The sequence below is a fragment of the Mustela lutreola genome, chromosome 9 (assembly GCF_030435805.1).
Source record: "Mustela lutreola isolate mMusLut2 chromosome 9, mMusLut2.pri, whole genome shotgun sequence".
Classification (NCBI taxonomy): domain Eukaryota; kingdom Metazoa; phylum Chordata; class Mammalia; order Carnivora; family Mustelidae; genus Mustela; species Mustela lutreola.
Genome location: NC_081298.1, coordinates 11,064,795 through 11,090,829, shown reverse-complemented (window position 1 = coordinate 11,090,829; position 26,035 = coordinate 11,064,795). Strand labels below are relative to the sequence as shown.

Genomic DNA, 26,035 nt, shown 5'->3' with positions numbered 1-26,035 from the left:
CCGGTCCCCACCGCCTGCGGTGAGGCCTGAGTCAGACTTGAAATCCTGACAGTCCCTGAAGACAAGGCCACGAGGTCAAGGTTATGGATCAAGACCCGGAGAGGGACCGAGCCGAGTGGCCAGCCCCAGCGCTGCCGTGGGAGTCCCGAGTCAGCCAGCGTGTCTCAGGACCTGTTTTCTCATCTGTGAAGTGGGCCTGGGCCAGGCACCGAGCCGTGTGCTGGGGGAGAGCGGGGCGCAGGACCGCCGGCCTCTGGACTCTTGGGCTTGCCCCAGTGGGGGTGACCGAGGGATCCCCTGGAAAGACGAGAACGAGTGTGTGCAGGAGCGGATATAGTTCACCCCCTGCGTTCTTGGGCTGGAAAGAGAGAGAGGGAGGGAGGAAAGGAAGATATACAGAACAAGGGGAGGCTGGTGACCAGGGGTGGGGAACTTGGAGAGACGGTTGGTGGAGGCCCAACTTCACACTGACTCAAAGAAGGCAGAAAGCAAGGCTGAAGGCAGCCAGACAGCAGCCCACACTGGCTCCTCCCTCCACCCCAGGTCTTCCCCCTGGTGTCACCACCCCCTCTTTCCCTGACTTCTTCCAGGCCTCTCCTCAAAGGTCAGCTGCTCAGAGAGGCCCTCCCAGACCACTGTCTAAACACACTCCCAGCCTGGGCCTTTGTCTTTGCCCTGGCCCTGATTTCTTTCTTTTCATTATATTTATATACTTTTTTTGTTCATGTTTTTCATCTGCATTCTCCACTTGCCCTTGATCTTGATGAGGATGGGGACTTTGTTCACAGCTGTAGCCTCTGCACCCAGCCTGGCACACAGTAGGTGCTCAATAAATGACTGAGGGATGAGTGAATGACCGGGCAGAGCCAGGCAATGGAGGACAAAGAAAGCCTCCTCTTTGTTTCTGCTGGTTCTGTTTCTGGCTTGTAGGGGACAGTTTCCTGAGCTACAGACAAGCAGACAGAAGATCAGGTCAATAGCGGGGCAGGGGACAGAGAGCTCTAGGGCCCACTGGCTGTTCCTTCCTCCAGGGGCCCCACAGTGGGAAGCAGCCCCAGCAGGGCAGTCGGGCCTGGGAGCTGGGAGCCTACTCTGTCATGGCCACTGGTGAGAAATCTCACACCTCACACGTTTACAACGCAGCTCGCTTGGCTCCCTCCTGGCTGGGGCAGTCGGGTGGATCTGCCTTGGGTTGCCCTGCTGGGAGGTGCGTATGGTGGGGCCTCCTAGGCCCTGGGATTCCCTTCCTAGGGGTGGGGCAGAGGTCTAAGGTTTCCACAGACAGGCTAGTGTAGAGCTCAAGGGTGAGCCAACCTTCCAGGGTTCAAATAGGAGCCCAGCCACTTGGAGCTGTGTGATCCTGGGCAAGTGAGCGAACCTCATTGTCCTATAAAAGGTATCATAATAGGAAAAATGTGAAATAATATAGTATGGGTTTTGTTCAAGGCGTCTAATTTGCTTTTGTGCTGTGGACCCCCTTTCATGTTTATAAATCTAGATTTAAATTTATAAAGTGTTTAGAATGAAAAGAAAACCAGTTCTATCGAGCTAGGTTTATTTAGATATTTAATAGCGAAATGCTTGCTATAGGGACGGCTGCGTTTCTTCGTTAATGCATTTAATGGCAAGACCTGGCATCGGGCCTAACTAATAACTACAGTAATTTTGAAGTCGGGAAAAGAATGGACTCTATTTCTGTGAGGCTATAAAGGTTCATGGAAGTGCCCGTGACTTCTGACTGACGAAGTCCCAGTCCAACTACTGCTGGCGCGGTTCATTTCCCTTGTCTGCCCGCAGGGAAAGGAAATGCCAGATTTCAGCTGGAGGTTAGTGAAAATCAAGATGTACCTTTCTTCCCCAGTCCAAGTTCATGGGTTTCTGGATTGCCCTGTGGGGCCCCGGTGGTGAGTGACAAGGTCTCTCCAGCATAGTCTAGATGTCCCAGAGCCTAGGCAAGTCAGGAGGGACCCCCTCAGGTGTTCTAAAGGCGGCTCTGGATGCAGAATCCTGTGGGTCTGAGTCCAGATTCAGCAGTGACTGCCGGTCCCTGGGGCTCCTTGGCCTTTTGCTGTTGGCCTTTAGGAGGGAAGGGGGCAGGACAGCAAGTGTCCGATGTCCTTGGGGGCTGAGGGAGACGGGGTAGGTTGCGGGGGTGGGAACGAGGCTCTGAGACTAGGGGAGCTCTATTCTGGACCTGGCAGCCTCTCTTGGATCTGGGACTGCGTGTAAGTTACCGTTTTGAGTTTGTGTCATCTGGGTGGGGTGGCAGGGGTGTGTGTGTGTGTGTGTGTGTGTGTTTGTGGGGGGCACGTTTCAGGAAGATGTGGCTGTTTGCAAGCCGCTGGAGGAGTCTGGTGTGATTGGATGCGTGAGTCTGTGTGTGTATTTGTGAGTGAGTTTATTTGTGTGTGGGGGGTCCATTCTGGGAAGGGACTGTTGAGTGTGTGTGTGTGTGTGTGTCAAGGTTTGGTGGGGAGTGTATTCTGATGCAGTCTGTGTTCAGGTCGGGAATCTTTGGTGCTGGTGTGGGTGTGAGAACTTGGGTGGATTTGGGGGCAGACGGAAGGGTGGCCATGTATGCACACACATCAGGACTGGCGCAGCGGGGTGGGGTGTGTGTCCGATGTGTGTCTGTGTGAGCGTGTGTGGCCCTGTCACCGCCGGCTCCGGGCCTGGCCACATAAACTTCACACCCCTGCGGGCGGGCTCCGTCGGCCCCGCAGTGGCCGCGTCAGGCAATGGGAAGCAGATGGGCCGGGATGGAGGCCATATGGGGCTGGGGGTGGGGGCGCATTCCTCCCTCCCACAGCCGCCAGGAAGCCCCCTGCCTGCTGGCCCCCCATCAGGGCGGGGGCTGGAGCTGACACAGTAACAAATGTCCCGCAGCCAGCACGGAGCCGTGGGGTGGGGGGGACATGCAGGGAGAGCAGCCCCTGCCCCACGGGGGAGCGTGTGTATGCGTGTGTGTGTGTGTGGATGTGTGTGCACGTTGTGTGTTGGGGGCTGGTCCCGGAGATGCCAGCTGGGTGAGGACGCTGCCCTGAGAAGCCATAGCTAACCCCCGGACTGTGCACCCTAGAGCACTGCACACACCCTCTGTGCCTCAGTTTCTCCAGCAGGGTCATAACAGGGTGGCCATTTAGGATGAGATTCTGGGAAGTTCGGGCCTACCCTACTTCCCAACTTAGGGCAGAACCCTAACTCCAGAAAGCTGGGCAGATCCCAACCGTGAGGACAGCAGTAAGTCCCCACGGCTAGCCTTGCCCACGTGCGAGATGCAGGAGAGTGGCTACGAGATGGGTTCTGGAACCCTACTGGCCTGGGTTCTGATCCCCACCCCCCCTCCTCTGTGTGACCTCTGGCGAGGCAGGTCTCTCTGGGCTTCTGTTTCTCCTCTGTAAAGCTAAGGGAGTAACAACAGCCCTTACCTCCCTCCCCATGGTCTCTGAGGAGACTGGGTTAGTCTGGGCAGAGTGTTCACTGCCACAGTCAGCCCTTGGCCATGCTGGCCAGGCGTGGGGCCCTGAGCCGTGTGGCACAGCTTCTCCTTAAGTGCTCATTGTGAGCTCACGGAGGCTTCTGGGAGCTCCTTGACAACCCCATGCGTAGCTCCCAGGCTTAGGGCCATTTTGCAGATGAGACCTAGTGAGCGAAAAACACTCACTCCTTCCTGGGGTCACATGGATTTAAGGGGCAGAGTTGGGGCCAGACCCAGGCCTCCTGTCCGTAGAGCCACCTCCTCTGACCACCTTCTCTGGACGCCTGGCTCCCTCCACCCTTGCCCAGGCCCCACTGGCAGGAGGAACCAGCCCTGCCTCCAGCCTGAATGGACTCACGTAGTGCCAGTGAGGTCCAGAGCTTGGCTGCCTCTCCCTGCTGTGTGGCCCTGGGCAAGTCCCTGGACCTCTCAGGGCCCCAGGAGATGTGGGGGTGGGGTCGGGGGTGAGACAGGGAGACAGGTGAGGAATTGAATGTTCTTATTGCAATGTCGTATAAATCATCCTGGTACTTTTCCTCTCTTGGAGGTTGAGATGGGAGAGGGGTGGGGGGGAGGAGGGGAGTGTGGTCATCTCTAGGGAGCCTTGCCCCAGTCTGTTCACCCCTCCAAGCATCCTCAAAGGTTGGTTCCTCACCAGCACCCACTCCTCTCCTCTGATCCTTAGTCCAGGGGGTCTGGGTAGAGCTAACTCCATTCTGGGGGTGGGGGGGAGGGCATGTGACCCAGCACTGACCAATTAGAGCGCCGCATCTTCTCAGCCAATGAGAAGTTGGCCTGGGATTTTAGCTGGAGTCATAAGGAAGGAAGCCCCTGCTTTCTGTTGGGGTGGCTGGTTGGGCAGCAGCCTGGAGTGTGGCTTTCATCTTGCCTCAGTGAGTGAGGGGAGTCTGACTGAGAGGAACCAGCAAAAATGGACAGAAAGCGAGTCCTGGCGGTGGCCTCTAAATGCCTAGATGCAGCCCTGCCTGGGCACCGTGCTGGTTCCTGCTTTGTGGGTGAGAAACTGAGACCAAATCCAGGGTCGCACAGCCGAGAAGGGGCAGAGTGGGGATTTGAACCCAGGCGGACTGGCGCCAGCGGCTGCGCCCTGACCCCATAGACTCCACAGAGCCCTTTGGTGTCAGCCCCTCCCCCTGCCTGAAGTCTCACCCAGCCGAGTGTTTGAACCATCCCTGGGGAGAGTGCTTCCTGCCTCTGGCAGAAAAACCAGGGGCGAAATGAGAGCCCTGTGGTCTGGCCCCGAACCTGGTTTGGGCAAGCGTGGGCCAGATGAGAATTCTTTTCCTTTTTTCTCTTTCTTTTGTCCTCTCTCCCTCCCTCCTTTCTTTCCTTCCTTCGCTTCAGCCTCCCGCCTCCTCCCCAGCTCCCTTGAGTCAGAGATAAAACACTGCTTTCTCCAGCCCACCTCCCACCTGGCCGTGCTCTTACCTGTGCCTCGGTGACCTCCGTCTCAGCCCTGCTCCAGGCCTAGGGGGCTGCACGAGGCCACAGGCACCGCAGCCGTCAGCAACCCTTAACCAAAATGCAGACCTCTGGGCCCTGCATGGACGCGAGCATGTTTGCCCACGGGGGGCGGGGCCCATGGAGGCAACACTGAGGGCAGAATGGATGCGGGTGATCTGCAGGACACTGTGTGAGGGTGTCCTCGTGGGGCCTTGAAGACTGACATTAAAGGCTGTGCCAGGAGCAGGACAGAGGTTGCAGGGCTGGAACCCTCTGAGCTGGTGTAGACCGAGGAGGGCTTCCTGAAGAAGGGGACCTCTCTGTCCTTTGGCTGGAGTCAGGTTCCACCTTGACTAGTTTTTCATGAGCGGCGGGTGTCATAACTTCTCTGAGCCTTGGTTTACTCAGCTGAGAAGAGGAATCCTCAGTAGTGTTGAGCTGTGAGTGTATACCAGGCTCTGTGCTGGGCACTTGATGTGGAGGAATGTGTTAAATTCTCAGGCTTCCATGAGGTGGAAACTGTTATTACTTTTCAGAAAATAAAACTGGGGCTCAGAGTGGTCAAGTTACTTGCCCCCAGGCCACACAGCTGGTAGGGGGCGGAGCTGGGACCTCTCCCCAGGCATCTGGCTTTCCCCAGGACCATATAGAATTTTAGCTCTATTTTCTTCACTATCGTGTCCCCAGTGCCCGGTGTATGCTTCTGGTGTGTATCTGTCATTGCTCATTCTCCCTAAATGTGGGCAGTACGAAGGCCAGTGCTAATCCTCATGACCCAGCCTCGGTCCTCTCTTCCCACTCTGGGTGACAGAGATCATCACAGCCAAGCCGCGCTGGGTCATTATGAGCACGACACGAGCGACTTCTAGAACTACAGCACACATGCCATGGTTGTTAGCCAGTTCAATCGACTGCCTTGTCTCTTCATTCTGGTTTCCTGGGTGATCCTGTCTCCCTCTTAAGACAGAAAGGGCTCTGCCTGGGGCTAAGCACATAGCAGGTGCTCAGAGGAGAAGAAGTGCCTAGCTGTGGGTTGGGCTTTTTAAAAACTCCCCATCTGACCCAGTCTTCCCTGCAACCAACACAAGAGAGGGGCCTGCGGCCCAGCCCGGGAACAGACCTCTGTGGATGGCTGTTGAATGACAGAACCAAGTGCAGAGCGGGCCGCCTGGGCGGGGCGTGTCTGGCACAAGCCCCGCCCACCACCCACTATCTGCCAGCTCAGAGCCCAGCCCGGGTTTCCACATCTGCTGGCGCTGCCAGGAGGTGAGCAGGCCTCAGGGGAGGCAGTTCCCGGCCGTGGGGCTGGAGATCGTGGGAAGGCTGCCAGGGGGAGGAACTTCTTTCATGAAGTTAGGCTGGGGCTGAGTAATTCCTCATCGGGTTCTTGTCCAGCGATGGCTGAGTGGGGGCGGGGGAGCGGGCCTGAGGCCGTGGGACTCACCAGTTAGAGTCAAGCCTGGAGCTCTGCCAGCTGTAGCCCTTGGGCCTCAGACTCTGCCCCAGGATGAGAAGCAGCGTCCAGGAAGTGCCCCTGTCAGCTTGGGTTAGTCACATCACCTTTCGGAGCCTGTTTCCTCACTGGCACCATGCTCGAGCAGCTGTCCTAGAGCGGCGGGCTGTTCTGAGATCCGGAGGGGTCCCCCGGGTCCAGCTGGGGTGGGTTTTATTGTATGGAGAACAGGAGCTTCCTGGGAGTGAGGACGGGCTGGGCCTGGCCTCAGAGGCCTGTAGCAGGCCTGGAGGGCCTTGGGTGAGTCACTTCCCTCTGCAAGCCTTGGCTTCCCCCCTCCTGAGCCTGAGACAGGAGCAAGAATGTTCTCAGAGGCAGGAGATTTTGAACTGTACGTTCAACCATAAAGAACAGATTTAGCAAGCACAAAAGCAAGATCAAGAACAATGACCCAGAGTGCCCACTTAAATTTGAATTTGAGACAAGTAACAATTTTTTTAGTATAAATGTATCCTATGTAGTATCTGTTAGTGTAGGGTGGGTGCTTGGGTGGCTCAGTTGGTTAGGTGTCTGCCTTTGGTTCAGGTCATGATCCCGGGGTCCTGGGATCGAGCCCCACATCAGGCTCCAGGCTCAGCAGGGAGCCTGCTCCCCCCCCCCCCCCGTCTGTCTCTCTGTCTACTTGTGATTTTTCTCTCTGTGTCAAATAAATAAGTAAATAAATCTTTAAAAAACTCTGTTAGTGTCATATATCCTATGGCGGGCCCCGTGGGAGGCATCTTGTTCGCACTGCCCCGGTTCTCTCTCGCGCAGTCCTGTGAGGTGAGAATGATCACCCACGTTCACCTACAAGGAAACAGAGGCTCAGAGAGATGTGTCCACCTGCCCAGGGTCACTTGGGCTGGGCGTTCTGACAGAGGGCTGGGTGGGGCCTCCCATGCTTAGGAGAGAGCCTCTGGCAGAGCCGCGATGACATGGACATGCTCACCCTCTACTCAATTTCCAGATGGCAGTCTTAGGAACACTGGGTTGGCCTGGCAGCTGCCTCGCGCCTTCCCCTTGCCCTAGCCGTCACCTGTCGGGGAAGTCCCCGTGGGTCGCCCAGTGCCGGAGGCTGTCACAAGCAGGATGTGGGCCACAGAGCTGGGGGGACAGGACCCCCAAGATGTGTGAGCAGAAGGGATGTCCACAGGGAGGGAAACAGACGGGCCTGGGGTCACCAGGAAGAGCTTGGCCGCAGCCCCTCATTGACGAGCCCCTCACAGATAACCTAGGTGTGGCCTGGACGGAGAGGGGTCCCTGGACTGAGCCCTCTTCCCCTCTGTGTGCCCTTGGGGAATTCTTGGCTTTTCTCGGCTGAGCCCCAACCCCGCTGCAAAGACACATTCATTCACTCATTCTCTCACACATTCATCGTTCATTTTTTTTTTTTTTTTAAGATTTTATTTACTTGAGAGATTGAGATCACAAGTAGGCAGAGAGGCAGGCAGAGAGAGAGGAAGGGAAGCAGGCTCCCTCCCGAGCAGAGAGCCCGATGCGGGGCTCAATCCCAGGACCTTGGGATCATGACCTGAGCCGAAAGCAGAGGCTTTGACCCACTGAGCCACTCAGGCGCCCCTCATCGTTCATTTATTGTGCTTTACTCCCACAGATATTTCTGGAGCATCTGCTGGTTGCCAGGCAGGGGGCACGGGGGGGATACACCAGAAAACAAGGCAGACAAAAAGCCTTGCTCTCGTGGAGCTGCTGGTTTCGTAGGGGACATAGACAATGGGCATGTAAAGAAGATCATTTCAAGTGGGAAAAGTACTAAGATGGAAATAAAGCAGGGGGTGGTGATGAAGTGTGATTTCAGGGGCCCCTGAGGACAGGGCAGTCCAGGAAGGCTTCCCGGATGAAGCGACCTATGAGAAGTCAGCTGATAAGCAGCTTGTCTGGGGCAGATATGGGGAAAGTGCTCCAGGTAAAGTGGTCAACAAGTGCAAAGGCCCTGGGCACAAAGCAAGCTGGACAATAAGAGAAGGTGTTGCTGGAATTCCGTGAATCAGGGAGAGCCTGGTGGGGCTGAGGGGGCTGCGTGTGAAGCCTCCACAGCTGGAGCTTCTCTCGGTTCTGTGAGTCACCTCCTCCAAGAAAGCTTCCCTGGCGACCCTGGCTGAATTTGTCCCTTTTCGGCCTTCCTAACACTCATTGCTACGTGGTATGGTATCACAGTCTCTGTGTATTGGGCGTATGGGATGTATTGTCTTTCTTTTCCCATAATTGCAATGTCAGCTGGGCAGAGGGACCCAGAGTCACCTACTGACCGCCACGTGGAATGGAAAATGTGGCCACAGGGACCCAAGCATGGGTGCCCTTGACAGACAGCAGGGAAAATAGGTCCTGTGTTTTGCGGATTGTGGCTTTGACTCGATTTTGGTCTCACGCGCCAACGCTGGAACCCAAGCCCTGAGTCCAACGAGATTCTCCTGAAATAACGTTAATAATCATGGCTGACTTTCACTGGATGCTTGCTGTCCGCCAAGCACTGTGCTAAGCACTTTTTCAAAATTATGGCAAAGTACACAGAAAACGGACCGTTTTGACGTGTGCAATTCAGTGGCATTGAGTACACTCACAGTGTTGTGCAACCACAACTATCCAGTTCCAGAACATTCCCATCACTCCGAAAGGAAACTCTGTACCCATTAAACAGTCACTCCCCATTCCCCCCTCCCTGTAGCCTCTGGAAACCACTAACCTACTTTCTATCTTTACGGATTTGCCTCCTTTGGGAATTTCACGTTCATGGAATCACAAGTGTGTGGCTTTTTGTGTCTGGCTTCTTTCACAAGCCCAACCATGTTGCAACATGCGTCTGAGCTCTGTTCCTTTTTATTGCTGAATAATAGTCTATTGTATGGATATACCACATTTTTTAATTCATTCATCAGCTGATGGACGTTTGTTTCCACTGTGTCTACTGTGAATGGTGCTACTATGAACAATTCTGTGTGAGTTTTTGTCTGAACATCTGTTTTTAGTGCATTGGGGTGTACACCTGGGAGTGGGGTGGCTGGGTCATGTGATCATTCGATGTTTAATTTATTGAGGAAATGCCAGCTCAGCACGTTTTCCAGTGTCCACGACCTTTGCAAATTCTCCCCACCAACTCATGAAGAAGGCTTTGCATCGCCCTCCCCCCACCCATTCTGCAGATAAGGAAACTGAGGCTCAGAAAGTAGAATTCGTGAGCCAAGGTCACACTGGTGAGAATTAACGAAGTTGGGTTTGTTGGATTCCAAATGCCCTTGAGACCAAAGCTGAAATGGGAGAGGGAGGGAGCATGAGAACAAGGGGTCTTCCGTATCTGTACAGAGGAAGCTGAGGAACAAGGTAAAATGCAGCGTTTCTCCGCCAGACTCACTTGGGTTTCAATCTCCCTTGCTCTTTCCTGCTTGTGTGACTTCAGGCAAACTGATTCACCTCTCCTGCCTCTGTCTCCCCCTTAAACGGTGCTAAGGAGAGAAACTCGCTCCAATGGTGTTTGTAAGGGTGAAATGAATAGTCGGTTTCTGCTGTTATCATTATGGTTTTTTTTTGACACGAGGGGAGGGTGTTTTCCAGCTGTGAGATCTCATGCTCTTGGTTTAGGGGGTGCTAGGGGGACAGCAGGGAGTCGGGGACTCCCAGAATTTCCTCTCCAGTCGGGCTTGGGGCGGGGGTTGGCACAGGCCGGGGGCAGCCAAGGCTGGAAGTGGCATCCACCTCAAAGTCTCATGTCCACAGTGACCCTGGATGTTTCGGATGGAAACACAGTGCCTCGTTTCCCAGAAATGCTAGGGATGCCACCTCATCAGAAGGGAAAATAGCCTGGGTCCATTAATTTCCCCAAACCGCACTGTATTTTAGGCCAGAAAGAATAATAACTATGGCTTGTTAAGTGGACGTCAGAGAATAGACATCGAACTTGGACATGTGACTCCAGCGGGAGGGACGGGGTGACTGAGGAGTTTCGCAGATGAGCTTTCAGTGTGGGCACGGGGTGGGGTGCCCAAGCCGCTTTGCTCCACTCGGCAGGGACTCAGACTTGCAAATGCGGAGAACCCTGGGAACACTTGCTGACCACTTGCTGTGTGCACTGGTTCGTTCAAGATGCCAAACAACCCTGCAAAGTATTATAAGCCCCACTCTACAGATGGAGAAACTGAGGCCCAGAGAGGTTAAAAACACTTGCGCCAGGATTGAACAGCTGAGCAGTGGCTGAGCTGGGGTTGGAACCCAGACAGTCAGGATCCAGTCAGAGCCCATACCCTGAACCACCAGGAGGCTTTCTCAGAGGAGGCCAGGAAAATGTTTCGTGTTCTGCAAAATTACGTGACCTTGTCTGGCTGAGGTCACTGCCTGATGGGCAGGAGGTTGCTGATGGAGGAAATGGGGGAGGGGGTGAAGGCACCTCATTTGTTTTCCTTCCTGGACTCTTGGTCCAGTTGTTTCTTGGTGAGTGTGGGTGGGTTGGTGGGTTAGTAAGAGAAGGGAGACCCCTGCTCTGAGGTTGGGGGACATTGCCATGCGAAGCCGGGTCAGCAGCCCTGCCTGGGAGGGGCCTGGGGAAGCCCGCGGTCTGTCTCCACTGCTGAAGGCTCGGCTCCACCCAGCCTGCCGGCAGCCTTGGACTTGCCAAGTGGGCACTGCCATGGCTGTCACCATATCCGCACGGTGCCAGGTCTGCCGTGTGACCCGGGCAGGTGTAACAGCTTCTCTGGACCTCAGTTTCCTCCCCGAGAGAGTGGGGATAATCACTACTAGCGGTCGGCCGGGTTGCGTGGTCCCACCTCTGCTGCCAGCAGGAGTCCACGTGGAGTGTGCGCCCTGCCCAGGGGAGGACACCTTTGGCCTGAGCCCAGCTGAACGTCAGGTGGGAGGGTCCTTGGTGTCAGCCAAGCCTGGCTCCTGCCCGGCCACCCGCCCAGACGCCTGCCTGCCCGGATGTGGAGGGAGGGAAGGAGGAGGGAGGCCCCTTGTCTTCCAGACTCCTGAGTCACAGTTTCCCGTTCTGCCAGCAGCACCCGGCGGGAAAGGGGGGAGGTGGGTGGAGGAAGGGGGGGGCAGTGGGTGGAGAGCTGAGATCCCAGTTGTGGCCGCTGTTGGGAGGATCAGACAGAAAACCGATCAGGCAGGAATGAGACAGATACTAAAGGAGTCTTGGGTTGTCAGAATGGGACTCTTGCGCCCGCTGGTTATAGGCAGCAACATCAACACCCAAACTTGCTGAATGGCACTCCACCCCCGGTATACACACATACTACACTCAGCTTCATGACTGTCTCTATTTCTTGACTTTGTTGATTAGGTTCCAGCCTCAGGGCCTTTGCACTTGCCATCTTTTCTGCCTCGAACATGCACACTTGGAGGGGTTCACGCTTTTCAACCTCAGGCTTCAGCTTAAATATCACCTCCTCAGAGAGGCTCTCCCTAAACACCTGGGCTTTAAAATGTGCTCTTTCTACTCCCCTTCCCAAGTTCTCAGCTCAACCACTTATTCATTTATCTCCCCAAAGTATATTGAGCACCTGTTGTGGACCAGACCTTGCTCTGGGCACATGGGATAAAAGAGTGAACAGAGCAGATAATCTCCGTGCCCTTGTGGAGCTGTCATTATACCAAGGGAGATAGACAAGCACCAATGAATACTTCATACAACGTGTGATGGTAAGGGTGAGGAGGGAAGAATTAAGCATAGCTGGGAGAACCAGAAGGCCAGAGAGAGTGGTCTTCATGTTGGGCAAGAGTTGAAGGAAGATGTCTCTCAGGAAGTGATGCCAAGCAAAGATTTGAAGGCAGTAAGGGTGGGAGTGGGGGCATGTGAATATTTAGGGAAAGAGTTTCAGGTAAAGGGAACAGCAAGTGCAAAGGTCCTGAGGCAGGAATATGGTTGGCATAATCAAGGAACAGCAAAGAAACCAGTGTAGCTGGAGCAGAGTAGATGAGGTAGGATAAGGTCATTGAGGGGAGGGGGTGGGCTGATCAAGCAGACCACAATAAGGATTTGGCTTTTGTTCCACAGGTGGGAGCCCCTGAGGAGGGTCCTGAGTAGAGGGACAATGGAGATGGTGAGACATGGTCAGAATCTAGATAGATTTGGTGGGGGGGGGGGGTTGCCCTATCTTAGTTATGGACTGTGGTGAGGGTTAGGGAGAAAGGTGCCAAAATAATCTCATATTGGAGTCAGGACCTCAATCCTCTAGGCAGATAGGCAGGACCCCCTTACCTCACCTCTACCCTGACAAGAGGCCCAATTTTTGGGCGAGCACCCCACCACCAAGTGAATGAAGGCTTCCAAGTTCAGGCCTGAATCTGTGTCGGGTAGGGAACAACTTCTCACTAGCTAGCCTTCCCCCATGGAGGGCTTCTAGGTGGAGGGGAAGACTTCTTTTCTTCTCTTTCATAACCAGCAGGCTAGCCAGGGCCTTGGTCAGGCCTGGGAGGGGGCCACGCAGTGGGGAGTGGTGAAGCAGAAGCCAGCTGTGAGGGGGAGAAGCAGGCTGTGACCAGCCCAGCACCCACCCTTCACATAGACTTAGTGTCTCATCCCTCTGGCCATGGTCCCCCACCCCCAGCACGATTAGGCCCATGGGATCCTGTTCAGAGCCTCAGCCAGTGACTCAGCAGGAATCACCCCAGACAGGAGCCAGTGCCCCAGCACCCAGACCAGAAATCACCCCTGACCTGTCCGGCTGGACAGGAACAGAGACCAAGTGGGTGGAAAAGCCCACGGACGAGGGTAGCTGGAGGGAGGTGGCATAGAAAGACACCCCCCCCCAGTCCAGATGCAGCCCTTAGACACCTGTTGATGGGGCCCACTGGGACCTGGGTCATAGTTTTAGGTGGGGGTTCTTCCAGGAGGGAACCTGGGGCTTCCACCAGGTTCCACTGAGGCCTTGAGGCTTGTCCCAGCTTCGCTGGGCCATGTTGGGTTGCCATGGCATATCATGTCCATTCCATGGATTTGTTCCTGTTCTATCGTGTGTTCTGGTCTGTTCTAGAGCTTTCCACTCCTTTCTATGCTCTTGTGTTTCTTTATGGATGCATTCAGCAGATATTTATTGAGAACCTACTATGTGCCAGGCAGTGTTCTAGGTGCTGAAGTTACAACATTGTCTAAAGCAAGACTCCTGCTTTCAGGAGTTCACAGGGAGACTAGCAACAAATAAAAGAAGAATGTCAGAAGGCCATGAGAGCTGTGGAGAGTAGTGGGCAGAAGACAGACCATAGACTAGAACTGCGTGGGGTGGGGTGGGCTACTTTCAGCCATGGGTGGAGTGGGGTCAGGAGTAGCCTCATGGAGAACGTGACATTCGAGCAGAGACAGGAAGCAGGAGTTATTCCCTCTGGGAAAGGAAATAACACCCAGTTCCAACACTAGCAGTATACACTGACAGCCTGTCCCCTTTCCGGAGTCTTTTCAGGACTAGCTCGTTCCTCCTCAACACAAATGTTATGTTGCCCATGACACAGATGGGGAAACAGAGTCAAGCAGTTATCTGAGGGTCAGGAAGGGCATTCCAGGCAGAGGGAACAGCAAGTGCAAATGCCCTGAGGCAGGACTGTGCCTGATGTGTTCAAAGGACAACCAGGAGGCCAGGGAGTGCTGGAGCAGATACCAAGGGGACAGTAGAAGACACGGGGTGGGGAAGTCTTCAGAGCACTGTGAGCAATTGAAGGATTTCCAAGAATGTCTTTGCCTTTGCACCGCGTAGAGCAGCAAACCTCACCACCTGAAATGAATCTGCAGGCATTTTGATCCAAGCCTTGCCCGTTTAGGACCTGATCTTGCACAAGTCTTCCCTCTGCCCTCTGGACCGAGGCCAGCTGTAGCAAGGCCAGGGACCGGTTCATTCTTTCCTTCCTTCTTTCATTCATGGATTCATTCATTCCACCAGCATCTACTCAGCTGCCACAACGAGGAGGCAGACACGGTCGCTGTCCCCGGGGAGCTGGAAGTCCAACAGGGGAAGCCCAGATGGAGGATCCCAGAAATGTGGCCAGCAAACTGGGAACGCCAGCTGCCTCTGGGGAGGGAATTAATACCTGCTCCTAGAATGATGAGGACTGAGCTGTACTGGAGCAGCTCACTGATTCTTACATCTGTGACTGCCTCCATTTCACAGATGGGAAAGCTGAGGCACAGGGAAGTAAGCGGCAGGATGGGCAGAGCCAGGCTTTATTCCTGGGTGGTTTGTTCAGGCCCCGCCCACTGGAGGTACCTGGGGCCACTCACTGTGCGTGGAGCTAAGGGACTTAGGGGACAGGTTTATGCTGCTGTTAGGTAGGAAACGATTTTTTTTTTTTTTTTTTTTTTTTTTTTGATAAATCGCAAGCCCAGCCTGAATAGCTACGGCTGGCGGAGCTGGGAGCAGGGAGGGATGTGAGTGATCTCAGATGGGCAGGCTGGTCATCGTTCAAGGTCACGGTGTCGCGGTGCAAGCCAGCTGGAGCAGCTTCAACCGGCAGGTCCGCGTGGAATGTGTGTCTGTGTGCGGTGTTCGTGTCTCTCTGTGTCCGTCTGTGCGTGTGTGCTATGTGTCTGATTTGGAGCTGTGTGTGCTTCCGTGTTTGTCAGTGCCTGTGGGTGTATGCCGTGAGTGTGTGTGTGTGTGTGTGTTGTGTGTCTGAGATTTCATGTGATTGCATATGTGTATGTCAATGTGTGTCCTAGGTCTGGTGTTTGTGTCAGGGGCCTGGAGACGTGCGCTGAGTGTTATTGTGTGTGTTGAGAGTGTTGTGTGTGTCTGCTGTGTGCTTGGGGGTGTATATGCGTGTGCGAATGTCGTAGGAGTGTCTGTGTTCCTCTGATTGTGATGTGGTCCCCTGGGTGTGAGGGCAGGGGAGGACTCTTCCTGCAGACACACCCAGACCGGTGGCGCTGGCTTCCGTGGCAGAAGACAGATCTGGGGGGCAGAGGTGAGTGATGAGTACCCCTCACACTTGATAGCAACGATGAAATGAGACGAGCGAGAATTGTACTAGGAGCCACATTCGAATCTGCGTGTTGGGGGAGTCAGCACGTGGCCCCAAGAGCCGGGAGCCCAGGGTTCAAATCTTCCTTCCGTGCTTCCTGGCCAGGGGCTCCGGGCCATAGGCTCCACCTCTCTGGTCCTTGGTCTCCTTGCCCTTTGGGACATGTCATGCACTTGGCTTTACATCAAAGAGTAAAGCCCTCTTCCTCCTCTCTGGCACCAGCCCTAGGTTCATTTGACAGATAAGAAAACGGGGCCCAGAGAGGGGAGGCCCTTGCCCAGGACCACCCAGCCAGGAAATGAAAGAGCCAAGATTTGAAGCCACCAAGTTTTCTGTGCCCACAGACACACACCCCTCTCCAAAATGTGCAAACTGAGCTCACAAACCCACTTAGAAGAAGCCCCAGGCTCTGCACACACTCACACATGGGGGCCCTGGCTAGAGAAAGGCCCTGGGCTCAGCAGTGCCTGGAAAGATCAGAGGGCTGTTCTTTCCCAGCAGGGGTTGCAAATTCTGGTGCCTCCAGGGACTGCTTTGGGGAGCGCAAACCCTTCCTCCCCTGACCACTGCCTGAAATGTCACACTTGGTCTTCTTTCCCTCGTGGGGCAGATAGATGACTCCACTTGCCTACAGATGCCAGGCACGTACTTCAGTGAGCAGACACCGGGCTATATAGGGTTTGGTGGGGACTGTGGTGGGCAGGGATTCACTGTCATATAGGAAAGGGGGCCCATTGCCCTGGGAACATGGGAAGTCTGGATTTTGATGGAAAACTGTCAGCAAGGAATTCCAGTTGCTTTAAATGCTGTGGGGGCCAAAATGACTCCTCTGTCCTTCTGTGGGTGTGGCTGGGTCCAAGGGTCCCCAGTTTGTGGCCTCAGCCTGCTGGCTGCGGCCAGAAGCTGGATGCTTGCTCTATCCCTAGAGAAGTCCCAGGACTCCTTGCATTCAATTTTCCTGTGACCTGGGCTGGGGGAGGACCCACGAAGTAGAGACCTCGGACTCTGGGGAAGAGCCAGACCTGGACAGAGAGAGAGAAGGCTCTGTCCTGCCTGCAAAAGTCATTTCTCACCCTACCTCCATTCCGCCCATCTCCTGGCGTCTGCCGGGATCTTAATGGATAAAACATCCTGCCAGTGCCTAAGTTTCCGCCTCCATCCAAAGATGGGCGCCAGCTCAGGGGAGTGGCTCTGGGCGCCCGGATGGAGGGAGTCAGTGTCAGTCCAGTCAGCCTACAGAGGCCCAGAGTTCCCAAAGGGCAGGGTCATTACGGAAGGCTTCCTGGAAGAGAGGGTGGGGCTAGAAGCCGTTCTGTGGCTGTTGGCCTGGGAGGCAGGAGGTTTGAGTTCCACCCAGACCCCCCACAAGAGCAATGACTATATCATCTTGGTCTCTCTGTGTCCATAGCTCCCAGGTTAGAGTCTGGTACATAGCAGGCACTTGATAAGTTTTTGTACAATGAAAGAACAGAAAAGAATACCTTTAGAGAACAATTTCCCTATGCTAAGAACCCTGTGAGGTAGTGTCGTTTTTACCTCCCATTTTATACATGAGGAAATAGGCACAGAGAGGTTAAGTGATTTGCCGGAGGTCACACAGCTAGCAAGTGACAACCCAGATTCAGACCTGTCTGCAAAGTTTGGTGCATATCACTTCTTGAATGTTTCTGTGTCTGTCTCTACCTGGGGCTATGAAAGTCATAAAAGCTGAGTGTGTCTGTTTGATTCCTGCTCATCTGCTTCTGCCTGGCACATAGTAGGTGCTCAGTAAATCTTCACTGAGTAAATTACAAATGTCCTGACCTATCTCAGAGTCCTCAGACAAGTCACTTCTCTCTGAGCCAGTTTCCTCATCTGTGCAAGGGGCACACTCTGAGAAATGACCTCGTGAGTCGTTTTGACAATGAAGTGATCTGCTCAGTAAATCTACCTGCTAAATATGTGTTTTCAGTGAATTCGGGCCTGATTAAATGCCTGGCACACAGTAGGTTTTCAGCAAAGTCTATAGTGACATTGATGGCACAAAGAGGGATAAGTTGAAGGAATAGGAAAAAACACTCAGGTACTGGTTCTGCCTGCTGTGTGACCTAGGCAAGTGCCTTGCCCTCTCTGTCCCCAGGTCTCTATCACTTCAGCTACATTAGGGGATGACCACAGCAACAGCCTCCAGGGTTGCTGGGAAGCCTAGTAAATTCTGTAAAAACTGGAACCAGTCCACCCCCAGCAGGTGCCCCCATGTTCCCCTCCCCCAGCCCCCGGGCCGGAGGTTCCCCAGCTGCCTGGGGTGAGTGGGGAGGCCACAGCCAATGGTGTCTATGAGGAAGGATGAAGACCCCGGCCTGCTGCTGCCCCCCCTCCCCCGCCAAGCCCAAGCAGGGTGCACCTGCCCCAGGTCATAGAGCACAGGCAGGGAGCCGAGGGGGTGGGGAGTAGGCATCCTGGGGGTCTCCGAGGACAAACTGTCTATTGTGGCCTTGTGGGTGGCGGGGGCCCCTCAGGGCCTGAATGAGGGTGAGGAGGCAGGGGCAGGTGTGGGAGCAGGTGTCCACTGTCATCCCACAGCATTACCCGGCAGGAGGGAGGGGTAGGGCAGGGAGTACCCCCCAAACATGCCCTGGAACCGGCCTGGCTGGTCAGACACCTGTCCCCGGCTGCTGCTTGTCAGGACCCATCACAGGCCTGAGCCGGGCCCTGGGTGAGGGGGGTGGAGGGACCCTCCTGGGGTGGAATTCCAGTCCTACCCCTTCAGGCTGGGGACACTGGGCAATCACTTCATTTCTCTGAACCTGTTTCCTTATCCACAAATTGGGGCTGCAACTCCCTTCTGTGAATTTTCCAGGCACATGTGAGGCTTGGGGCTTGGCGGGGGTTCTCTGAGAAATGTTTTGGGGGCTCAGCTACTAACAGATACCCCCCGACAAAGATTATATCATTCTTCCATTTCATTGTTTCTCTCAAGAAACATTTACTGGGCACCTACTATGTGCTAGAATCATGCCAGGCCCTGGGGACCAGCAAGGCTCCTGTTGCAGGAAGAAGGCAGACAACCCATGGGAAAAAGAGTGAGCCCAAAAATTCCAGACAGTGGTACAGGCGATGAAGAATTAAACAAAGGTGCTAAAGGGGGACAAGGGCAGGAGGTCAGGGAGACATCTTTGCGGAGGTGACACAGAGCGACCTGGAGGCGGGGCCGCAACAGCCGGGAAGAGTTGGGGAGTGGGCTCCCAGCAGCTGCCACCGCCAGGCAGACCTCCTTCCTCCTTCCCCTGGGGCCGAGCTGGCTCTGCATTTACAGAGGAGCTGCAAGGAGGCCCCTCCGTGAGGGCATCTGGCCTGGGGGGACCCTCCTGCCCTGTTCCCAGGGGCTGAGGCCAGGGGGCAGGGCAAGGGCCAGGCTGGAGGAAATGGGGCCAAGCCCCTGGGGCAGCAGACTCTCCCGGGACGGCTAATATCGCGAGTGCCGGTGACGAGACCCAGTCCCGGGTGGCAGGGGCCGGGGGCCTGGGCCTCCATAAACAGCCACGGCTCGTAAAGCAGATCAAAGCTGCCTATCCGAGCCCTGGCCACTTCCTGCAGGGCCCAGAGCCCCCAGCTCGTGGGAAGGGGCCTCTCGGACTAGCTCTGGGGTCTCTGTGGGGCTGGTGGCAGCTTCCTGAGCCTGCCCAAGCCCCCTTTTCCCCACCTACCTCACAAGGGGGCTTAGTGGAACCTCTGGACAGGTCCTTTCATCCTCCAGCTTTGACAAGAGTTTAGCTTCTGGAACCGCAGGTCTGGGAGTTCCAATCCCAGTGCCGCCACTGGGTGACCTCAAACAGTGACCCCCACCCCATCCCACCAGACTGTCCTCGGCCCTCAAATGGGGCTCATGACGTTTTCTGCTGTGGAGTTATATTACCTAAATTATAATTTGTAATTAGAGTTGATTGCTTATCTAATGATAATTCGGTATCCGCAGGCAGCAGGACTGACAGAGGTCCGGCGAGCAGAAAGTCCCAGTCCAGGCACCTCGGCGGCTCTTCTGCACAGGTCTGGGCACAGAGATGCCCTGGAGGTGAGGATTTCCAGGCCAGGTGGAGGTTGGTCCAGCCCAAAGCCTGAAGTCCAAGGCCCTGGGGGGAAGCAGCCCTTCCCAGGCCTCAGGGCCCTGGGGTGGGGGGGCTCCAGGACCAGATGGCCAATACGGCCTCCCTCTGCCCAGTGCAGCCCTCCCCATCACACTCTCAGCAGGGGCCACACCGCATAAAAGTTCTCTATACTCCTCCTCCCACGGACAGGACTAGGACTGCTTTTCTCGGGTCTTAACATGCGCTGTATAAAATACAGACGGACTCTGTCTGTCTCCCCCACAATTATCAGCTTCCTAAGGGCTGGGCTGTTATTGTTTGTTTTTTTTTTGTTTTGTTTTTTTCTGTTTTGTTCCTAGCTGCACCCCACCCACCCCCGGGGGTTCCTAAAACAGTAGGTGCTTAATAAGTATTTGTGGAATGCTTGAATGAGTGTTCACCCAGCTCCGGGAAGTATGCTCTATTGTTATGTCAATATACGAAGGAGGAAAGTGAAATCCAGCAAGGCAGTAAATTGGTGAGTTGCCCAAGATCTCAGACAGCTGGGGAGTGGGAAAGACAGGGCCGTGGTAACAGCAGTATTGGCAGCTAAGGCGCATTGAGCACCTACTATGTGCCAAGCACTGTAATGGGTGTTGGAATAGAAGTGGAAGAAAAAAGCCAGGCACATAGGAAGTGCTTTCTAGGGGCTACTCTCGGAATCCTCAGTGGGATTGTCCGTAGAGGAGGGGGCCGGTACACCCATTTCACAGATGAGGAAACTGAGGCTGAGAGGGATTAAATAACTAATCTATTCCAAACAACAAGCCTGGTTTTCTGGGCTGTGTTCTGGACCCTGGCTTTACATTCAGCATCTCTCAACTTTACCACGTCTTCTATTATACTTTCCAACGAAGAAACCGCACTCTGAGAAGCAATTTAGTGTCTGTGGTAAGATGGCATGAGGGAGCTTGAGCTCATTTCCAGGCTCTGTTCCAGGACCTGTCTGCACTGGGAGGCGAGCAGGTCCAAACAGAGAGGCCCATTGCACACTTGATGCCTCAAAGCCAGAGGACCCTCCCTGGTACTTTAGTTCCCCCAAGTCTCTATAGGGTCCGGGGCTCTCCCGACCCCAGCATAGAATGGGCAGGTGGCTTCTTTCCCAGTTCATACTTGGGTCTCCCATGGTCTCCCGGCAGGGAAGTGGGGGGAGGCTGAAAAAGTAGTGGCAGCTGTGCTGTGTGACCTCAGGCAAGCTGCTGTGCCTCTCGGAGCTACCAGTCTCTAGTAAATCCATGGAGTCTCAGCTTGCTGAGAAGGCTCTGGGCTGGGGTCTGGAGCCAGGCTCTGGGGAGGAGTGAGGATTACTCGTAGGCTTGGCACCTGAAAGCACCTGCTCTCTGCCTGCAAGGACCAGGGAGAGATGACACTCACCTTCACCCCTGCCCTAGGCCTGTTTCTCCCTGTTCCCTGTTAGTGCTCTGCAAGCCCTCAAGAGATGGGGCCCAGTCCTGTCCACTGGTCCCAGCTGACCTCTTCTGGCCTGCCCTTCATCACTAGGAAAGAAAAGTGCAGCGCAAGGAGGCCACATTCTGCAGACCCCGAGTCTTTGCGTCCGTCCCTGTCCTGAGTCTTCCTTACTCGCCCTTCTTCCACGGCTGCTTACCCCGTGATCCTTTCTGTCATTCTATCCCTGCAATGTCCAGGTCCCAGTGTCCCAGCTCTTAGAGAGTGGGAAAGCGAGGTGCAGAGAGGTACCTGGACTGGTCCTGCGTCCAAGGAAGCCAGGACATCCTTCCCAGAGTGCCGGCCGGGGATCTCTCTGAAGGCCAGCCTTCCCCGTCATGCCCCTGCCTAGGGTAATAATGCTTCTGTTGAGGGAGCAGGCACAGTGTGCACTGTCCCCCCATTTTACAGGAGAGGGAGCTGGGCTTCAGCTACCTCCCTGAGGTCTCATGGTCAGGAGATGGCAGAGACTCTGACTACAGAGGGGGAGGGTCTTGTCCAAGGCCATGCAGGCCCCTATAGGGCCTAGATTCCCACCGAGGCTGGTCTGGTGCTGAAGAGCCTTCCCATGGCCCCAGTGGGGTGGGGGTGGGGGCACCGCCTGGCATTTCGTATTGGTTTGGGCAGGACTTGGGCAAGACCTGAGTGAGAAGCTGTGGGGAGACTTCCCATGGCCCCTCCTCGCTCTCAGGCAATAACTCGGACTGAGGGGCCAAGCCCCCACCTTCCGCCAGCATGCAGTTGGGGGGCAGAGGCTGGAGGCTAATGTCCTGGCTTCCAGGTTTTTCTCCCTCATTGTCTGTCCTTGCCCCTGTCCCCCCACGCCGCCCCAAAGTACCTGCATCCTTGGGAGTCTCCTTCTTCTTCTTTTTTAAGATTTTATGCAGACTCCCCACTGAGCAAGGAGCCTGATGTGGGACTTGATCCCAGGACCCTGGGATCATGACCTGAGCTGAAGGCAGACACTCAACCAACTGAGCCACCCAGACACCCCGAGTGTCCCTTTCTTACCATCCAATGAGTAGACTCGGCCAAAGTCCGGGCTCTCAGAGAGCACAAGGTCATGACCTTGGAGAATCACTTCCCCCTTCTGAGCCTCAGTTGCCTCTTCTGTCAAGTGGAGTCATTGCAAGGGTAGAATGGGGAATGCCAGCTCAGCGCTTTGGGAACGCCACTTCCCCGAGAGAGGGAGTCATCAAGGTCCTGACACTGACCTGATTCGGTTTCCCAGATGGGGAGCTGAGGCAGTAGAGGTCAGGGGACCCATACAAGGACACAGCCAGCGGAGGGCTCCCCCCTGCCATTTCCTAAGAAGTGGCTGTGCAATGTCAGGAAGGCATGTGATAGTGTCGGACACCCTGAGTTCAAATCCTGGCCCCGTCACTCACTGTGTGGCCTCAGTCAGGTTACTCTTCCTCTCTGAGGCTCAGTTTTCTCTTCTGCAAAATGGGAGAAAACTAACCTGGCGGCAGGACTTTTGAGCTAATTCAGCATGTAAACTCCTAATGACAGGGCCTGGCACCCAGTAGACCTTCAGTTCGTGCTAGGTCTTCCCAGAGGAGAGGCTGTGCTGGGCCTTCTTGGCTCCATGGCTGGAGAGGGTCAGGAGTCCGGCTAGTGTGGCTGGTCACTGACCTTCTGCTCTATGTAAACAGGATCCAGCCCTTCTGCCTCTCCCCCTCCCTGGTGCTGGTGAGCTGACCGCAGCCACTGCCCTTTCTTACGCTTTCGGGTACTTGGCCCTGCTGGCCTTTCCTGCCACACCCCAACCACGCTCGCTCACTAGCGCTGTTCTCCAACCTGGCCCCTTTTGCTCCTCTGTTCTCCCAGCTCACTCCAGCCTCAGGGCCTTTGCACCTACAGGTCTCTCTCCCTGAATTCTCTTTTCCCTACATTTCCCTTTTATTTTTATTTTTTATTTTTAAGATTTTTTAATTTATTCATCTTACTGACAGAGATCACAAGTAGGCAGAGAGGCAGGCAGAGAGAGAGGAAGGGAAGCAGGCTCCCTGCTGAGCAGAGAGCCCGATGACACGGAGCTCTATCCTAGTACCCCAAGATCATGACCCGAGCCGAAGGCAGAGGCTTTAACCCACTGAGCCACCCAGGCGCCCCCATATTTCCCCTTCTTTTTTTTTTTTTAAAGATTTTATTTATTCATTTGACACAGAGAGAGAGAGAGAGAGAGAGATCACAAGCAGGCGGAGAGAGAGGGAGAAACAGGCTCCCTGTCGAGCAGAGAGCCCAATGCAGGGCTCAATCCCAAGACCCTGAGACCACGACCTGAGCCGAAGGCAGAGGCCTACCTCTCTGAGCCAACCAGGCGCCCCTATTTCCCCTTCTTTAACAGAGATTTTATTTTTAAGTTCTATCATTAGAATCTAAAATAGGACCTAAAATACTTTAGACATTTAACAGATATTTGTCCCATAAATAAATGAATGAATTTTAATTTCTGATCCAATGTAACAGTCTATGTTTTCTAATAGAGCCACTCAACCCGTTTTTTATTTACGTGGATATGTTTGGTCTCCTTTCTTCCTCTCTTCTGTTTCCTGTTGACTGGCTGACTGACAGACCGACAGACTGACAGACTGAATGAATGAAGCCGAATCCTGTGATTGCTGGGTCAGGCTGGAGACGGGGACTTCTCCAAGCTGCCCTGGGCAGTCTAAGGTAGGAAGAACTGACCTGGGAGACCCTACATTCCTTTTTTTTTTTTTTTTTTAAGATTTTATTTATTTATTTAAGTAATCTTTTTGCCCAACGTGGGGCTGGAACCTACAACTCCAGGGTCAAGAGTTGCGTGCTCTACCGACCGAGCCAGCCAGGCGACCCAGGTACCCCTCATTCTCACAAGTATTTATTCCACAGCTCTCTGTCCCCCAGATAAGGGCTTATCTTTGTCTCAACCAGCGTCTCTCACCCCTTCCCTCCCACCGCCACCCCCACTTCCCTGCAGGAAGTGCCAAGCTTATGAGTCTGGCTTCTGGAGCCAGACCTGCCTTCTCGTCCCAGGTGCCCTGTTCCCCGGTGGTGGGGTCCGACTTGCCCCCCACATGTCAGGTGGCGGCGATGGTATTCACTTCCTGCCATGATGGCGTGGAGAGGACCAAAGGGCACGATGCAGGGCTGAGGCCTTCGCACGGCGCCTGGCTCCGAGTGCGAGCTGGGTAAGCGTCAGAGGTGACTGCACCATTGTGTTCTCGTACCTCAGTTTCCTTCCATTGTACAGGAGGCCGCTTGTCACTTCCTGGTGGGCACCTCAGGGTCCAGCCTCAAAGTCTGGAGCTAGAGGACTGTTTGGTCCTCCGTCCCCGTCCTTCTGCCCCAGCCGCAGAGAGGGTCGTTCTCCAGGACTCGGGGTTTTCCCCAGAGGCCTGTCCGAGCAAGGGAAGGTGGGGTGAGGAGTCAACACTAATGTGTGGAGAGCAGTTCGGTCCCAACCCATGGTCACACCAGTGTCATCCCCATCACACAGATGGAGAAACTGAGACCTGCCGGCTCATTAAATCCCCGGACACTGCCTGTGCTCCTACTGTGCGCGGGCTGTGCTGGGCCCAGTGGGGAGGACGGAGGACGGAAAAAGCAACCCACCCTGCAGGATTTAAATCAATGGTCTTGCCCTGCTCCTAAAAGTCTCCCAGAGAACCTTCCAGCATTCCTGAAGGGGTGGGGGGCCCCAGTCCCTTTGCACAAAGGAGAAAGTGAGGCCAGAGAGAGGCCTTCCCAGGCAGAACCGCCAGCCAGGCCAGCCTCCCCGGGGTGGGGCAGCCTTCCTGCCTCTGCACCAGCTGGTGCCCCGAGGGAATGTTCTTCCTCAGCCACTAGCGGAGGCTGCTCAGGCGCCACTTCCTCAGGGACCCTTCCAGGCTGGGAGGTCGAGGTCAGGCCCTGACACTCTTGCTCAGGGGCCCAAGGCTTTCCTCTCCTATAACCCTTCCCTGCCCACTCCCATGCTCTCCCGGCTTTACCTGGCAACGAGTAGGTGCGCCATCCACACGTGAACCAGCCCCTGCAGGGGCCCCGCGTCAGGGAGACACTCCCCCACCCCAGACGCCCCTCCCCCGCCGCTGCAGGTGCACCTTGCCGGGAACCTGTCTCCTCCTCGTCCACAGCTGCACTTCTGCATTTCGTTTGAGCGGTGACTGCATTGCTGACGAGCATCGTCTTCTCTAGAACACGAGCTTCCCAAGGACGGGGGAGCTCTGCCTGTGCCCCGCGCAGTGTGCGCCTACACCCGGCACAGGACCTGGCCCACAGCAGGGGTTAATCACTCTCTGCGGAAAGAAGGAAGAGAAGGAAGAAAGAAGATAGGGAGGGCTTGCAGTTTACTTATCCAGCTTTTCATTCGTTTATTCAGCAAATGCTTACCGGGCTCTGATTGCAGGCTGGTTTGGGGACAGAGCATGACCAACACAGACACAATTCCTGCCCTGGGGACCCTGACTTTCTGGTGGCTGCAAACAGTGGTGATGTTGGTGGTGGAAAGCGCTATGGGGAAAGGGAGAGCGGGAAGGGCTGCAGACAGGGTGTCTGGGCTCCTGGGAGGGGGCTTCTGGGAGGAGGCGGCAAGCGGCAGAGGCAGGGGCAGGTCCCGGGTTCCCCGCCCCCAGCTGGCAGATGCGGGGCTGTCGTAACTGTGGGCAGCCAGGGTTGCCAAATGCCACCACAGCTGCGTCACTGAGAGCCGGGAGGGCTGGTTGGGGGGCGGGGGGAGGCGGGGGCGGGGACTAGGTGGGGGGAGGCGAGGGCGGGGACTAGGTGGGCGGGGCCCCCACGCTGAGCCAGCTTCAGGCCCCAGTCACGCAGAGCCGGGGCAAAGCCCGCCGGATGTCCACTGTTAGTCACTCTGCGTAATGCGGCTGCATGGACCATTGTCAACATACCTGAGTGCTGCGTTCCCGCTCCGAGAAAGAAAACGTGGCAGAAACCACGGAAGACCCTGTGCGTGCCCTGCCCCCCTTCCAGAGCTGACTTCATCCCGAATTTGGCGTGCCTGACCATGTGTGTGATTTCATCATGTTACTTTCCTGGGTTTGCTCGGCGTGTCCCTGGGCAAAGCACTTATCCTCTCTGGGCCTGGGGTTG

At 55.2% G+C, this 26,035-nt stretch overlaps 1 long non-coding RNA gene across 2 annotated transcripts; it reads right to left on the bottom strand.

The window, feature by feature from the left end:
- Nucleotides 1-23,654: 23,654 nt before the first annotated feature.
- On the bottom strand, nt 23,655-25,630 carry LOC131807526 (uncharacterized). Of its 2 annotated transcripts, XR_009344529.1 has the most exons (3): nt 25,319-25,630; nt 25,030-25,224; nt 23,655-24,324 (listed from the first exon to the last, which is right to left on the bottom strand). It is a non-coding gene; the product is annotated as an uncharacterized LOC131807526 (long non-coding RNA). The 2 variants fall into 2 exon arrangements; XR_009344528.1 differs by lacking the exons at nt 25,030-25,224; nt 25,319-25,630 and adding an exon at nt 24,919-25,009.
- Between the last annotated feature and the right edge of the window lie 405 nt (nt 25,631-26,035).